We start from the raw sequence: 15,911 nt of genomic DNA, 5'->3' as shown, positions 1-15,911 counted from the left end.
TTTAATTTTGTTTGCCCTTTTCAGCTGCACTTGTAAGAAGCTCTGTACTGATTAAACAGGAAGTCCGGACAATAATATGCTACATTATGCATATAATTACTGTAAATACAGCCGAGACTGTAGAAACATCATTTAAGGTTAGGCTCTAACGTGTATGGAGTAGGGGTCAAGAAAACACATTTGGAATCAATTTCTTCCCATTACAACAGAAAGCAAGTATAATAAAAATAAACATGTGATGTAATTCTAACACCTGTATCCATGCTGGAATTTTGGATTATTGTGTTCTTACATAATCACAATAGAATATTTCTTTACTTCTTTTAGTTAACAGTAATTAACTTTTAAAAACTTTGCGGAATGTACTCAAGAAGTTTTATTCTGTTGATTCACTTGTGTTTTCCCATGTATTTTCAGCTTAAAGAGAGGAATATTTGTTTTCGGGTAATGTTAGAAAACTGATCTTTTTTTGTTGTAGCTGCTTTTCTTTGTGCATATCGCTACAACAACAACAATATACAGTGGCCCCATATAACGTCAACATTTTAGAACCATATTATTTATAAGGCTATGTTTTCAAATGTATGTGCATAAACTGCATGTACAAAATAGCTAGGCAACTATAATGACACAATGGGAAACTGGAAATTACATACAGAATTACCTATTTTGCACACACATACATGCAGTTTCTGAAAATTTAGCCCTATGGGCCTCAATTCAGCAAAGTGCTTAAGCACATCCTTATCTTTATGTAAGTGCCTGAGGCATCAATCCTGAAAGGTGCTCAGCGCCCTCAACTTGTATTTAATGGGAGATAAAGGGTGCACAGCACCTTATAGAATTGAGCCCTAAGTGGCTTGCTGAATCAGAGCTACACTGCACATTAAGTTTTCCTAAAACCTTTTACTGCAAAATGATACAAATAAATATTTTTTTCTGCATTTTAGTAAGAGAATTTTTAAAGATTCTTCTTTTAAACAAACAAAAACAAAAATACCCATCTTGCTAAACTCTTGTATAATAATGAAAATCTTACCCAGGCAATGCAATGTGCACTCCAATTTTACATGCCATTTTAGGGTTTTATGAGTGGAAATAATATCAATGGAAATAATTACCCTCCTGCAACTTTACACCAATACAACCATATTATCTTATGCTAAAGCTGAAAAAGTCAATATATTACTACTTAATAGAAGGCTGATTGTAAGATTTCAACAAAGTCCTGAGATATTGAACTTTAAAGTGCTGAGCTTTTTAGCTACAGAAAGCTATTTTAAATCATTTTTACAGGTTTTTAAGGTTTCCTCAAAGCCACATACAGTTGGATTCATGGTAACTAAGGATGCATTCAGACAACTACTTCTATAGGTGGAGGGAGACAAACAATAGTCTCAATAGTGTTTACAAATGTCTAAAACATTCCTAAAATAGTTTTTCTGTCTCATGTGGCATATGCAAAAATCAATGTGGTTTAAAGGTTTTATTGGCACTCTCTTGGAATAACCTGAGTAACTCACCAATGATTTCTCCCCTCATAGTTAATACAGACATTACAAACTCATGGCAAAAAAAAAAACAAAAAAAAAACAAAAAAAAACCTTTGATGTCACCACATACCAATATGAGTCAACTATTTGAACATACAAAGCATGAGAAAAAGTATATTTGCAGAGTAAAGGTTTTGTCTTTTATATATAAAATTGGATTATAAATTTAAGATATGTACATTGGATTCATGCTGAGGTACATGGTTTACTCTGTGGGAAATAGAAATGAATAGAAGTGAATTTTGCTGGTCTTTCAAGAGTCCTAAATGTTAGAAGTTATTTTTATCCTAAAGTCAATGTAGCTTCTATTATCTGTTCTATTGAAACATAATCATGTTTAGCTCATCTGCTATGTACAGTTCCCACATTAATGGTGGGAAAATTCAGAAAATGATGGCTATTATACCATGCACCCAAACTGTGATTTTATATAGTGTCTCAAACTGAAGTGAATATCATCTAAATCTTTACAACATTGCTTAAAAATTTTAGCCACATGATGCCCATTAAAGTCAAGGCAAGATATGTAGCTAAAACCCTGTAATACACTTTGATATATACTCCATATATGGGTTATAGTCTCAACTCAGTGTGCAGGAATTTGTGTTTAGAATTCTGTGGCCATGCTATCCTATCACTCCAGGAAGCAGGACTGTATTATTCCCATTACTTTCATTGGCAATTTACTCATGTCTAAATCTAATTCACAATTGCCTTCCTGGGATGAGATTCTCACCCCCTCTCTGGCCCCTTTACACTGCGTAAAGTAGCTAGAGCAGCGTAAAAGGACTCCAAAAGCCTCAGATCCAGCCACTGGAAAATTCTCCTGGCATGGAAACTAGGGGCTGCCAGCTGCCCTGCAGGGACCACCTCACAAGCTCTGGCATGGGGGGTGTGTGTGTGTCAAGGGCAGGGCCGGCTCTAGGGTTTTTGTCTCCCTAAGCAAAAAAACCTAAACTTCTGGGAGCGCAATTGCCGAAGCAGAAAAAATGTTGTCTGGAATGCTGCCCCTGAAATTGTGCTGCCCCAAGCACATGCTTGGTTTGCTGGTGCCTAGAGCCGGCCCTGGTATAGGGGCATTGCAGTGGGGATTTTGGGCAGTCAAGAGGGCTGCTATAATTTAGGTTTGAGAGCTGTCAATTACATCGAGGGCCACTCTGGCCTCAGAAACAGTCTAGAATCAGAAGATCCAAAGTCTTAGCCCCCCTATCCTGGGTTGCAAGTTCTGTGCTGAGCCTCTAAGGCCTTGTACTCATGGGCAAAATTTCCCAGAATAGCTATAGTGGGATAATTATTCTGCTATTGTTATTCCAGTATAGTTTTACTATTCTGGTATAACTCCTCCATCTGGACATTATTCCAGAATGAAACGGATTGTGTTCTAGAATAGTTACTTTTCTTTGAAAGCAGAGTAATTATTCTGGAATATGATCACTTTTATTCTGGAACGCTATTTCTATAACAGAATAGCTATGGTGGGAAATGGCTCCATGTGGACCAAGCCTAAAAGGCACAACATGTAATCTTACCTCTGGTTACCAATCTTGTCCATGGACTTGCAATACCACCTCTTTCGATACTTTAATCCTACTTACTAACTGTTTTCCTTCAGCCATAACCTCTTCTTCTCTCCCTTCCCTTTAATTTCATTTGTGATGATGATTTGTGACTGTCAAGAATCCTTTTCCATCCTTTGTAGCAGTCACTTGTTTTAAAATTTCTGCACAAATCTGCCTTTTCTCTTTAGTTTGATTGTCCCACTTTATGATAATGTGTAAAAAATGTATGTAAAGTAAGTTGCAATATAGTATACATTTGACCTCAGACTGGTCAATACTGCTCTTTTCTTTTTTGTGTGTAAATTTAAAAAATAAAGAAAAAATTTTTTTTTTACAAAATGTTAAAATTTTGTTTTTTTTTAATTCAAATCCTATTTTAATTCAAATCCTATTTTTTCTTAATTTTAAAAATGTCTCCTTTTTTAATTAAAAAAATGGCAGGGAAAATTAAAAATTTGAGACAAAGTGGGGGAAAAAAACCTGGTCTCACTTTTTATTTTCTCTCTCTCTTTTCCATTAGACAAAAGTTTAAAAAGTTACAAGTAAGAAAAAATGAGGGGGGGAAAAAGCCCACTTTCTCTACTTTTTCAATTTTTCACTGGAAAAAAAAGGAAAGTATTATTTTTTGTTCCTTGCTCTAATTTAGAGAGAGAGAGAAAGTTAAAAGGTATGAGAAAAAGTGTTACTTTTAAAAATGAAAGTGTTTTTTCCATATTTCTAGTGGGGAAAAATGATTTCACATTTTATCATTTTGAAATGAATTATTTCTTGAAAATAAAAAAATATTGAGTTTTTCAATAAAATGTTATTTTGAAAATGAATTTTTTTTTGCAAAAATATCCACTTTTTTGGATGAAACTCCTTTTTTTACTAAAATGCTTTTCATTTAAAAATTGTTACCAGCTCTATCAGAATTTAAGGAAGATAACTTAAATACAATAAACTAAGAAGAGAGCAAACTTGCTTCTAATGAAAACTGCTGCTTCCCTCTGTAGTCCAGTGCCAGCACTCGGTAACACCTTTTCAGTTAAGCTTGACTGTGGGAAACAGGAGAAAGAGGAGTGTTTTTAGCCCTCTCTATCATGCACCTATAAATCTCTCAGCACTAGAGAGTCTGGGAATACACAGTTAAGGGAGTCCAGCTACTTCGCCATGACCAGGTGGAAAGTGACCCTTCACTGGCACCCCAGCCAATCTCAATTCCCATCAGCCTCTGCCAGGGACACAAACACCCCACTATAGGCACTATCAAGGCCATCAACAGCAATGTTCCCTCCAATCCACTGGCTGCTCTGCAAGATTTCCAAGTCAAGAGAAAGTATAACTGTAAAGAATTGAAAATTAGGCAAAATCCTGCAATTTAAAACACACGGGGGACTGCTGTGCCTGCAAAGAGCCTAAGTGAAGTCAACAGGCTCTACACAGATTCAGCAGACTGCTTGTGCATTGTAAATCACTGGAACTTACATTTTTTATTTCAGTCCAGTGTGAACAAAAAATAACTGACTCAAAGAATAACTACATAGGTGACCTCCACACACCATGGGGTGCCATTCACAAATATATTGAGGAAATAAAGACCTTGTTAGTTATTCCAAAAAGATCTCAACACTGAGATCCTATAAGCAAGTGGCAATCTGCCTGTTATCAGACATATCTAGCTAAACTGGGAAACAAATTTGAGAAGCCATGCTCCACAAGATTTATGCTAAGTTCTGTATATAATGTATTCTGTGCATGCGCTGTAGTTTTACGCAGTGATTGTGATGTATTCCATCCTCATCTTCTATTGATGTACAAATGCCATGTTCCTTGTTAAATAAAATGGAAAAGAAATGTTAAAAAAAAAAAAAGAAAGAAAATGTGAAAATAGCCAGCTAGGAAATTGGAATCATATAATCTAAACCCATGCCCCATCTTCCTACTAATATCTTTAGCAGTAAGCTATCAATTGCTTTAATATAAATTTGATAAATATTTATAGAACTCATATGAAAATAATTTTCACTGGATAACTTGCCCATTTCAGCACCTGCTGTTAGCAGAAGCATTTCAGCTATTGGTCCCAAGGGTGGAACTAAGTAGGAGTAAGTAACAGTGCTTCTCAGTGGTGGGACCCAGTTTTTGGATTTGACTCCCATTGGGAATCTATTAGAGACAGAGTACTTTTATAACGGGATGCAAAAGGCATCTCTTTGCTTAGATGTTTTTTAAGCATTGACAATTAGTCTATGAGTTTGTAATCCCTGGACTTTGGGCAACTCATGTAAATTGATTCAGTCACTGATGGGGGAAATGGATTTAGGAAATGTTTTATTTTGACATAATGACACCGATACCACAATGAGACATGACTTATAATACACATGTAACATCAGAATAACAAGGTTTTTATGGTGGAACGAATCACACTACAACCTAACTATTAGGGGAAGCTACAGTGCTGTGTTAGACAAGTATCTTAGCTTCAATATTTCTGGCTGCATTGTGGTATCTCCTCAGAATGGATGAAATAGGCCAGTGAGCAAAATCATTTGGTCAGGATGATAGATATGGTGGAGTGGCTTGGAAGGACTTAATAAGGAACAGAGAGGTTTGGGAGATTTGCTATCTAGAAAGCAATGTCAGGGTAGAAGACAGACATTCTAAGTTCCAAGTCTATCTCTAGTTCTTACTTGTTTTGGGTACACTCTCTATCTTTCAGTTTCCCTAGCAGTAAGGTGGGGATAATTATACCTATCCCAGAGGGATTCTTAGATTTTTTTTTTAAATGTCACTAACATGCATATGTATTTCCTAAGATGAAGAATACTATACAAGATGATGGTAAAACAACCACTGATTTCAACGGGAGCAGGTTCAGGCCCTCCATAATGGTTACTATGTAGTTAAAAGTACTATTGTCAATTTAAAAGTTATAAAAATAGCTTTTTTACATTGTAAAAATGAAATCTATTAAAGACTAAGAATTGATTTCTACTCATGTAAAGATGATTATCCTAAAACTGAATTATTTTCCTCCATGAGGACATCATCCACAAACTGGCAAATGTTAGTATTTTATTCTCCCTTTTTACAAACCATTATAAAACTTTTCTTGGGAGAGATTCAGGGCATGTCTTCACAGTATGACAATGCTGTCTCTGGGGGCGTAATTTCTAAAGTGCACTAACATGTTGTGCATTAATTGGTCTGTGTGGACCCTGCTGGTGCACACTACAGGTTCCATAACGTAATTTAACATAGTGATGTTTGAAACAGTATTATAATAAAGCACACTAGGGAACCTTTAGTGCGAACCAGCAGAGTCTACAAAGACCAATTGTTGAGCAACACATTAGTGTACTTTAGAAATCATATTCCCATAGTCTGTATTACCACACTGAGCAGACAAACCCTACAAGACAGATTCTGATCTGGGGTAGAGTGGTATTGCTCTATTGGAGTCACCAACCATTTTATACTAGCTGATGACCTGGCTCTACATAAAAAGAAATGATCATTAATATAACCCTTGAATCCAAACCAAAGGCTAAACAAACAAGAGGAAATAATTTGGTGTCATGTTCATATGTTGGAACTATCTTGCTGAGACCTTATGTCCTATTTGCTTATGTTCTTTCCATATGCCTGAGAACCAACCAGACATTTTTATTTCCACATAGAAGAAAAACAATAGGATTCATCTGACATTTGTCCCACAACAGAGTAATATTGTGATGCTTGTCTGTTTAGAGCAATGCTCTCACTATAGTACTGTGCTATAATTTTATTCTTTTTAATAGCCCTATTATTAATCTTCTTTTAAACAGTTACTTTAAAATTATACTTTTACATTAACATAAATTCAGTATTTTAATTTCAAAATTAACTATTGCTATGTACATTTCAGTAGATATTTATTAGCAATACATGTATGTAGATGCTTATGAATATCCTGCTGCCTTGAGAGAATGTTATTCTAACATGCCAAGTATGTTATTTCACCACAATTTGCATTGTTATAATAGGTTATTGACTGATTTTAGGTTTAAGGGACTAAGGTAGTATTCAGTAATGACTCTGAGCTACAAGTTTATTGCAAGTGCCCAAGGTTCATTCACCCCAAGCAATTTAGTCAATAACCAATTTTTATACTTCTATCTCCTTCGAAATTCCAAACCAATAATCCCTGGCTTTTTTTTTTTAATTATTTCAGTATCAGACTAACATTTCCCATGGAAATCAATATGGGTGCGATCCATTAGCCAAAAATCTGCAGCACTGCAATGCAAACATATTAAAAATATTGATCTGGCAAGCTACTGATGTTTTGATTGACTTTAATGTTTGTAAGCAGCAATAACAGAATTTCAATGACTGAAACAAACTTTTGATTAAAATTATAGATTTTTAAAAAAATTTGCCATTTTACTGTTTTAAAGGATATCACATTGTTTACTTGTCTGCCATAAATGAGCACAGTAGTAAACCCTTATTCAATCCCTTATTTGTAAATATTTTCAGTCAGCCATAACGTACACATTTTAAAATGTATTTTGAACCATTTCTGACATTTCAGTCCCACATCACATGATGTCTAATGCCAATATACGCATGAGTTTGACTAGAATTATTTTTGCACCCCTTCTTTTTTCTTGCTTCTTCTGCTCCCGTAGACTCTCCAATTACCAGCTGTGTCTACTATTTTCAGAAAAGTGCCTGAGAAATATTAATTTATGTTTTCATAGCAGTTGTACATGTTTCTGCAAAATCTTTCCACTTTGGTTCTTCCTTCCTATGCAAGCTATCTAGCAGAAGAAAATGTCAGGTCCAGTCTACTAGAGACATGCCCAGTCTAGCTCTAACTATCTCAGGTACTTGTATGGGCACCATTATTATAATGTCTAAGCGCCTCACCATGTTTAACACATTTATCCTTACAACACTCCTGTGAGGTAGGGATGTACTATTATTTCAATTTTACAGATGAGGGAACTGATGCACAGTGAGACTAAGTGACTTGCCTACGGTCACACAGGAAATCTTTGGCAGAGCATAGAAATGAACTCAGGTTTTTTGAGTCCCAGGTTAACACATTAACTACTGACCATACTTCCTTTCTTTCTGACATTTGAACCTGGGTTTTTCAGAGGCATTTAAAAGTGTAGTTACTTTCTTAACTGAACTTCTACATTCTGTGAGGCTTCAGTGGATTTTGTTTATATATATTTATATTTATAAACTTGTTTAAACTTTTTGTCTTTTTTGTCTTCTCCATTTCCTTGTTATAAGCTGGTCTGTCTTGTTTGTGCTGCTTAAATTATAGCCAGATCCATTAGAAACAGCAGAAGTGGGCACACAATTTAGAGTATTCCAGTTGGAATACCAGATTGGCTCTGCAGGGGTTTTTAATCATAACCTCCTTCCTGCTGAAATCCATCCCACCAGGTCCACAGCCCCAAACAGCTGATGTGCCCAGAGGGTCAATAGATGGTAACTGTATGGATGCTAAGGTGTTCAGTCAACTTCTAGGAATGGTTGAGGCCTGAGGAATGCTGACACATGGGAGCATCAGGGACGAATATTGGAAAATCTTTATTTAAGTTTATTATTTAGAAAAGGTAATGAATTACAGTGTGTCAGGGTTCATGCAGAAATTTTTAACACAGCAAATGCCATTAAAAGCCAAGTTAAAAAAAGCAAAATTCTAGTGCCACCATTCTAGCTCCAAATAACACATACAAAATGAACCAAATCCTCACCCAACAAAAACTGGTAAGGGCATTGCACTATGCCGTTAAGGTCAACAAATCTGACTCCACTACACCAATGGGCATAGAGTATTTTAAGAATCAAATCACAGACATTTCAGTTAATTGTTTCATTATGGTATAGTGCTAAAATGCCCCTACAAAGATCCAGCACTAGGTACTGTACTGTTAGCTGACCTCTATAGCAATGCAATGGAAAGATTGGTTCTTATACAGCCAGGATCAAAGCATCATGGAGATTTATTGATAAAAGTCAGCATTTGGAACTTCAGCCAAAAGTAAATAGGAGATTAGTGCAGTTGTGAAAGCACTGGTATAATGCACACTGCCATTTATGTGGTCACCCTGGACTAACTGAAGCTTTCCTGTGGTCTTCAAGAGTAGTGTCACAACCTGGCCCATTCCCACCCTGGAAGGAAATCAATCTGTTGTAAGTGGACCAACCATTGTATCCCATTGTGTCGGGGCGGAATCGGATCCCTGTTCCTAACTCTGGATCTCTAAGGTACACTCTCAGCTGCAGACCTTGTGTCTGACACCCTTCCTAGGGACATGGGCCACTGCTGCCAACATGTCTTAAACCCCAAAAAACAGTGCCTAGAACCCTTGAGATCTCAGTTGCTTATACATACTCCTCCAGACATCCATATGCAAATCGCATGTGAAAACAACCATTGTTCTCTGAGGTGGGCCAGTTGTTGATAGTCATTCAAAGTAGATAGCCATTGATGGCTCTTTCACTGACAGTCCTCTCTGAGGTGTCCCATACCCCTCTCAAGCAGGGAAGTTTCTGGAATATACTGACCATGTCAAGGTCAGGCTGGTTTTTCAATACAGAACACAAAATGGCAGTTATCACACACCAAATGGAAGATAGGGCATGAAAATGAAAGTCACAAAACAAAATGGAGTTCAAAATATTCCCTTGCCACACACAGTGCTTTGCAATAATTCAATCTAGAAGTGACAAAGGACTATTGTAGTGAGGATCACATCCAGAAGAAATGGCTCAAATTGCTTGCCAGATGTAGATAGAAGATGGTGCTTTTGGTCCCTGATGCATCCTGTGACTTCAGTAGTGAGGAGCCAAAAGTACCCCTACATTATGAACTTCTTGGACAAAGGGCAGGCAAATCGCCTAATGGAACTGAAGACCACTTCCAGAAACTGGCTAAGCAGCTGGAAGGTAGAGAGGTGCTGCTGCATTGAAGCTGCTGTCACTGGTAACCATGCAAACTACACTTTAAGCATCCAACTACCTTTACATTAAAAAAAATGATAAAAAGGACAAGTTAAGGAAGGGAGTAAGTGGTGAATTCAAGTTATAAAATGATAAGTACAAATATTGAACCTTTAGTGAGATATAAAAATAATTACAACACAATATAAATTATATTCCTGTTCCTCAAATGCTTAAAAAATGCTGGATTGATAGTCCTAGAGCCTGTAGTCACTTGTCCACAAAACAGTTACACTAGAGGCAGCAGTAGTGCAAGCTTTCTTACACTACATTGCCAAGGTGCTCAACAAACCTTAAAAAACACCTCTAAGCTGGAGGGTGTATATCATTCTCCATGTCCATTCAACCTTTGCAAGAGGCTGCGAACTGTGATGTCAAACACTTGCTCCATGAGATCAATTCATTTCACATAGGCCACTAAACAATTATCAGAGGGAAATAACTTTGGGCTGGATTTTAACTGATCATCTCCCATAGAAGGGAAAGACACCGTACCCTAATATCAGTTCCCTGAGTCATCTAGTCCCTGACACATTTTGAAAATGAATCATTTTTGCTTCAGTTGTTGCCTGAGACATAGTACAAAATATTCATTGTCTTCATATCTTTGCATATTCATCTTTATAACAAGGAGACATTTAGAATGTCTATTTTTTGTATGACTTCTCTTCAAGATCTAAGTGCGTGAAGAAATTGATAGTGAAATAGGCCCAGATTTTGAAAGATATTTACTCACTGTGGTACACATAGTTGCAACATGTAACTGATCTGGGCACCTAAGGGTATGTCTACACGACAGTGGCTACAGTCGCACAGCTATGATGCTGCAGCTATGTTGCTGTAGTGCCATAATTGAGTGTTAACGGAAGGAGTTTTTCCATCAGTGCAGTTTATCGACCTCTCCAATAGCCAGGTTGACAGAAGAATTCTTCGTCAAGCTAGCTGCGTCTTCAGTGTGGGTTAGGTTGACCTACTACATTTTTCACAGTGATGTAGCTATGTCGATCTAATTTTTTGGGTGTAACCAGGCCTAAATCAGGTGTTGCAATGCTGAGCACCATAATGACTAAATACCTATACAAATCTGGGCCTTATTGACTATTTGCATCAATCATTCTATTTTTCAGTTACTCAAATATGTTGTCATTTTAGAATGTGAACATTTACAGCATGCTTATCTGACTTCAGAGAAGTTTAAGGTAGAAACTTGTTGGAGACAAGTGGCTTTATAAAGAACAATCTATATATAAAGCCAGCCAATTCCTGTGCAGTATGCACTGATAATGGCTACATTTGTCAGAAACAGTATTTGTCATAGTAGACCAGACTTTGATCAATCTAAAGCCAGTATTCTGTCTCCAGAATTGACTAACACAGTATGGCCAACCCAAAATGTCCAAGTAATCATTAGATTGGCTTAAAAATAATGAGATTTTTAAAAAAGAATAAATTTGGTTGGGGGGAGTTATTTGTCTTCTGGTTTCTGACTGCTTAGGATACACAAGGCATATTTTCAAGCTTTTCTGCACAAACATGAGGGCTAAAAACTTAGATTTATAAAAAATGAAAGATGAGTCTCTCACATAATCACTTAACTCCAGGAGCTGGGGCTTTAAGTAAAATACCAAATGTCACAAGACTCACAATAAAATCAGGAGAGTTGGTAACACTGTTTATATCTGATTTTTCAGAAGCAGGTGAAAAATCTCCAAAATGTTCCTCTCCCAAACTGTGCAACATTCTGTATATGATGGAAAAAATCCTTCATAACTCCTGTAACAATTAGCTAGTGCCCTGAGACTAGATTACCATTTTCTGACCATGGAAACCACCAGTACTATTATCAATACCAAATACTATCCTCCACGTTCATTGTGTTAACAGATAGTAAATTAAAAAATATAATAAAAACAATAGTTTTCCAATCACATTTAGAATCTGCACTTAAGCACAGAGTCAGAAGAATGGATCTAGGCAAATTATGCCAACGTTTTCCTCCAGCAAAATAGTGTGACCTTTGGATGACCAACTCTTTTTTTCATCCAGGTCTTTTAATACAGATACTTCCATTTGGCCTCACCAAATGAGATTCTGGTCTTCTTCCCACTCTTTAGTCCTTGATATTCCTTTCAATTGAAGCAGCCCAGCTGGCAGATTGCCAACAGAAACAAGCTACGTATGGCAATGCTGCTGTGCTGTGCCCTGATGCACTGATCTGTCCAGGCCCCCACTAACTTATGAGTGTCTATTCAAGGATTCTGTTTTAATCTGCCCACACACAGCCAGGAAAAAGTCTTCCAGATGCCAGTTCTTGGCAGTTTGCATGTGGACACTTTAAAAAAATTAATACCATGCAGTTTAAAAATCTGCAGGAAAAATAGATCGGTATATGCAATGCAAACAAACAAACAAACAAAAAGAGGGTCAACATTCAAATTTAAGATACTGAGCCTGCACTCTTCATATTGACCATGAACTTTTAAATTCAAGTTATGTCCTCCTCCCTTATTTTTCTGTTTGTTTAGTGGCATCACTGATGTTTAGAGAAATAGTATTTGTGAAGGGTTGCATAGTGAAAAGCTAATACAGGTCCAGCAGAAGTACTGTACATATTCATGAGAACACAAAACATTGGCTTTTTATTAGCTTCCATAAACAGAAGTTGATGGTTTTTTATTTTTCTAATTTCTCAATGACAAATTGGTGATTAAAAAATTAGTTACTAGAATCCAACCAATGTTCCCAACCAGACTATTACAATTTCAAGGTATGTCAATCAAACATGGTGTCTTAACTGTCTGACACAGTCTTTACATTCTACTATCATTATAACCCTACCAGGGTACAATTTTTATAGTGGGGGTGCTAATGATAGAATCCAGGGAAACCATGTAATTGGTGTCAAGCCAGGGGGGTGCAGCAGCACCCCCAGCACTTCTAATTCCAGCACCACTGAACCCTACATCAAATCAAGGGACCTTTAGTCTTTAGTCTTGTTCAGTAGAACTACAACTGCAGAACTGAAAGAAGCTAAAAAAAATTGATACTTTATAAATATAAATAATGGAGATATCCCATCTCCTAGAACTGGAAGGGACCTTGAAAGGTCATCAAGTCCAGCCCCCTGCCTTCACTAGCAGGACCAAGTACTGATTTTGCCCCAGATTCCCAAGTGGCCCCCTCAAGGATTGAACTCACAACGCTGGGTTTAGCAGGCCAATGCTCAAACCACTGAGCTATCTCTCCCCCCCATTATCAAAGAAATGAAGCAACATTTATGTTTGCTGAAAATGAAAAAGACAGCGGAATTTTCAAAGAGTAAAAATGAATCAAAATATGCATATAACCATTTCATGTTCAACTGTAAGAATACGTTTTTGTCTGGATACCTGTAATGTTTGGTCTGTCAAGCATTGCTAATTTGAAGAGGGGAAAGAAAACCTACAAAGCTAAGAGTGTGGCTTTGCACTCCACGTTTGTCTTTAAGTATGCAGTTTGTGGGCACTCTCACAGAAACAGCAAATTTCTTCCTTTGTAGTCAAGGAAATAGTTTAATATATTTGCTTCCTGATGCACACAAAAAGGGAAAAGAAATATAAACACAGATACTCTAGTTTCTAGCTATGGTATTTTTATGGCCCCCATCTCCACAGTATCTGAGTGTCTCACAATCTTTAATGTACCTAGCCACAAAACATCCCTGAGAGGTGGAGGTTTCTCTCTTATCCCCATTTTACAGATGGAGAATTGAGGCACAGAGACTAAGTGACTTGGTCAAGGTCACATAGGACATCAGTAGCACAGCAGAAATGGAACCCACGTCTCACACAGCTCAGGCTAGCACGCTAACCACTAGACCATCCTTCCTCTCTTGGAGATGCTAGGGATCAAAACCAAGGACTCATACCTGCAAAACATGTGCTCTACTATTGTGCTGCTTCCCCCAGTAGTTGTATTTTAGGCCCTGTTCAGGCAATGAGACCTGGTGCCCACATGGAGCTTGTGTTGGGACAGGAAATTTCACTACTAACCTGAGTCCATGGGGTGAACCAGGGAGAATCTACCCCAAGTTATTGTGTGGTTCATGATAAAAGCCCTGGAACCAATTTGTCTGGTTCACAAGACCTGGAGTGGGGGCAATGTAGTGCCCTACCCTGAGGTATAATTAATAAAGTTGCAACCTGAGGCCTTGTCTACACTACACAGTCAATTTTCATAGACAAAACAGTGGAGGTGTACACACAACAATGCTTCTCCCACCGATTTAGTTCTCCTGCTATGCCAACATAATAAAACCACCTCAGTTGGCAGCATAGAGCTTTTTGCAACAAAGTTAGAGTGACGCAGTGTCAGTGTATACACTGCATTTGCTTATGTTGCCCTAAGTGGCCTCCAGGAGGTGTCCCACAATGCCTATCATGGCAGCTCTGGTAAGCAGTTTCTACCCCACTGCCCTGCAGCCAGATACACAGGCATGCACCCCTCCCTCTTTCAAGCCCAGGGAAATTCCACTTCCTGGACAGCTCACATCACATCTTTCCAGCTGACTATTCCGGCTTTCCACAGCAAACATACCCCCTCCTGGAGTACACCAAAGTTGCTGTGGGTCTGGGGAAAGGAGGCTGTGCAGGTGCAGCTCCAAACCAGCCGTAGGACTTTTGACACTACAAGCAGATAGCTCGTGGCATGGATGAGAAGTGGACATGCAGCAATGCCATGCTAAGATCAAGGAGCTAAGGCAGGCGTACCAGAAGGCAAGGGAGGCCAACCATCACTCTGGGTGTCTATCCAAGGAGCTGCACACCATACTCGGCGGTGACCCCACCATCACCACCAAGAGCCCTGTGGATGCTTCGGGGGGATTCGAGATCCTGCAGAAAAATTTGCTAATGCCCACCAAGACCTCCCACGAATCCTCCACAGAGAGCTCTAGAAAACTTTCCTGCAGATACTCTGCAACCCTCTGCCAAAGGCTCCTTGGCAGAGCTGCTTTTTTTCTTTCTGCATTGTAAGAAACTTTGCAATATTAATCGGCAATTACTTTTGCAGGAACCAAACCAGCACACAAATGAGCAGCATACGGACCCAGTCAGAAAACCACATGCATTCAGGAGATGCACCCTTGCATCTTTGGTTGCCATCAGTAGTCTGAGTTCAGCTTTGATCGTCCCCTCCTGTGGAAAACGGTACTAGTATTCAGAATAGCATCCCAGGACGCTTGTATGATCCCCTTTCTGATACCACCCAGACTCTTTGTCCCATCTTGCACCAGCTCCCTGGGCTGAACTCACCATGTTTAGTGCTCTGGCCATGCTGCATACTTGCCAAGAGAAAGTGAGGAAGAGGTGTACATACCTTTTATGATTCAAGACTGAGAGTGCACACACAATACTGACTCTGTATGTTGTTTCTTTTGTTTATGCAGATATGTCCTTAAGGGCCAGCTCCTACACACCAGCGGAGTGCCTCTGTCCGATAAGGAGGCGAATGAGGAGTAAGGAGAACATGTTTCGTAAAGTGCTGCCATCGTTAAATCAGGCCGATACAAAGCACAGAGCATGGAGAGAGACCAGAAATGAAAAATTAGAAATGGATAGCCAATAGAGGACACAGGGACAGGAGTGGATGATAAAGATAATGGAGGACCAATCAGAGATGCTTAGGTCCCTGATTGCACTACAGCAAAACACATACATGCTCGATTCCCCCTGCAGCCCATAGAGAACTGCCTTCCTTGCCCTCCCTAAATTCTAACCACACATTCCTGTTATGTTCCCAGCCAGTTGCAGTACCCCTTGCACTCCAC

At 38.4% G+C, this 15,911-nt stretch overlaps 1 protein-coding gene and 1 long non-coding RNA gene across 4 annotated transcripts in view; one reads left to right on the top strand and one right to left on the bottom strand.

Moving 5' to 3' along the window:
* Positions 1–15,726, top strand: part of LOC128839077 (uncharacterized) — a 77,248-nt gene extending 61,522 nt beyond the window's left edge. Inside the window, exon 3 of the long non-coding RNA XR_008445369.1 lies at positions 15,531–15,726. This is a non-coding gene — a long non-coding RNA (uncharacterized LOC128839077). The remainder of the gene's footprint in view (positions 1–15,530) is intronic.
* FAM172A (family with sequence similarity 172 member A) overlaps positions 1–15,911 on the bottom strand; it is a 350,899-nt gene that overhangs the window by 55,661 nt on the left and 279,327 nt on the right. The gene's annotated exons all lie outside the window — the stretch shown is intronic.

Source organism: Malaclemys terrapin, chromosome 6, assembly GCF_027887155.1.
Source record: "Malaclemys terrapin pileata isolate rMalTer1 chromosome 6, rMalTer1.hap1, whole genome shotgun sequence".
NCBI classification, from domain to species: domain Eukaryota; kingdom Metazoa; phylum Chordata; order Testudines; family Emydidae; genus Malaclemys; species Malaclemys terrapin.
The sequence above is the reverse complement of the archived record's forward strand: the minus strand, read 5'-3'. Positions and strand labels throughout refer to the sequence as shown.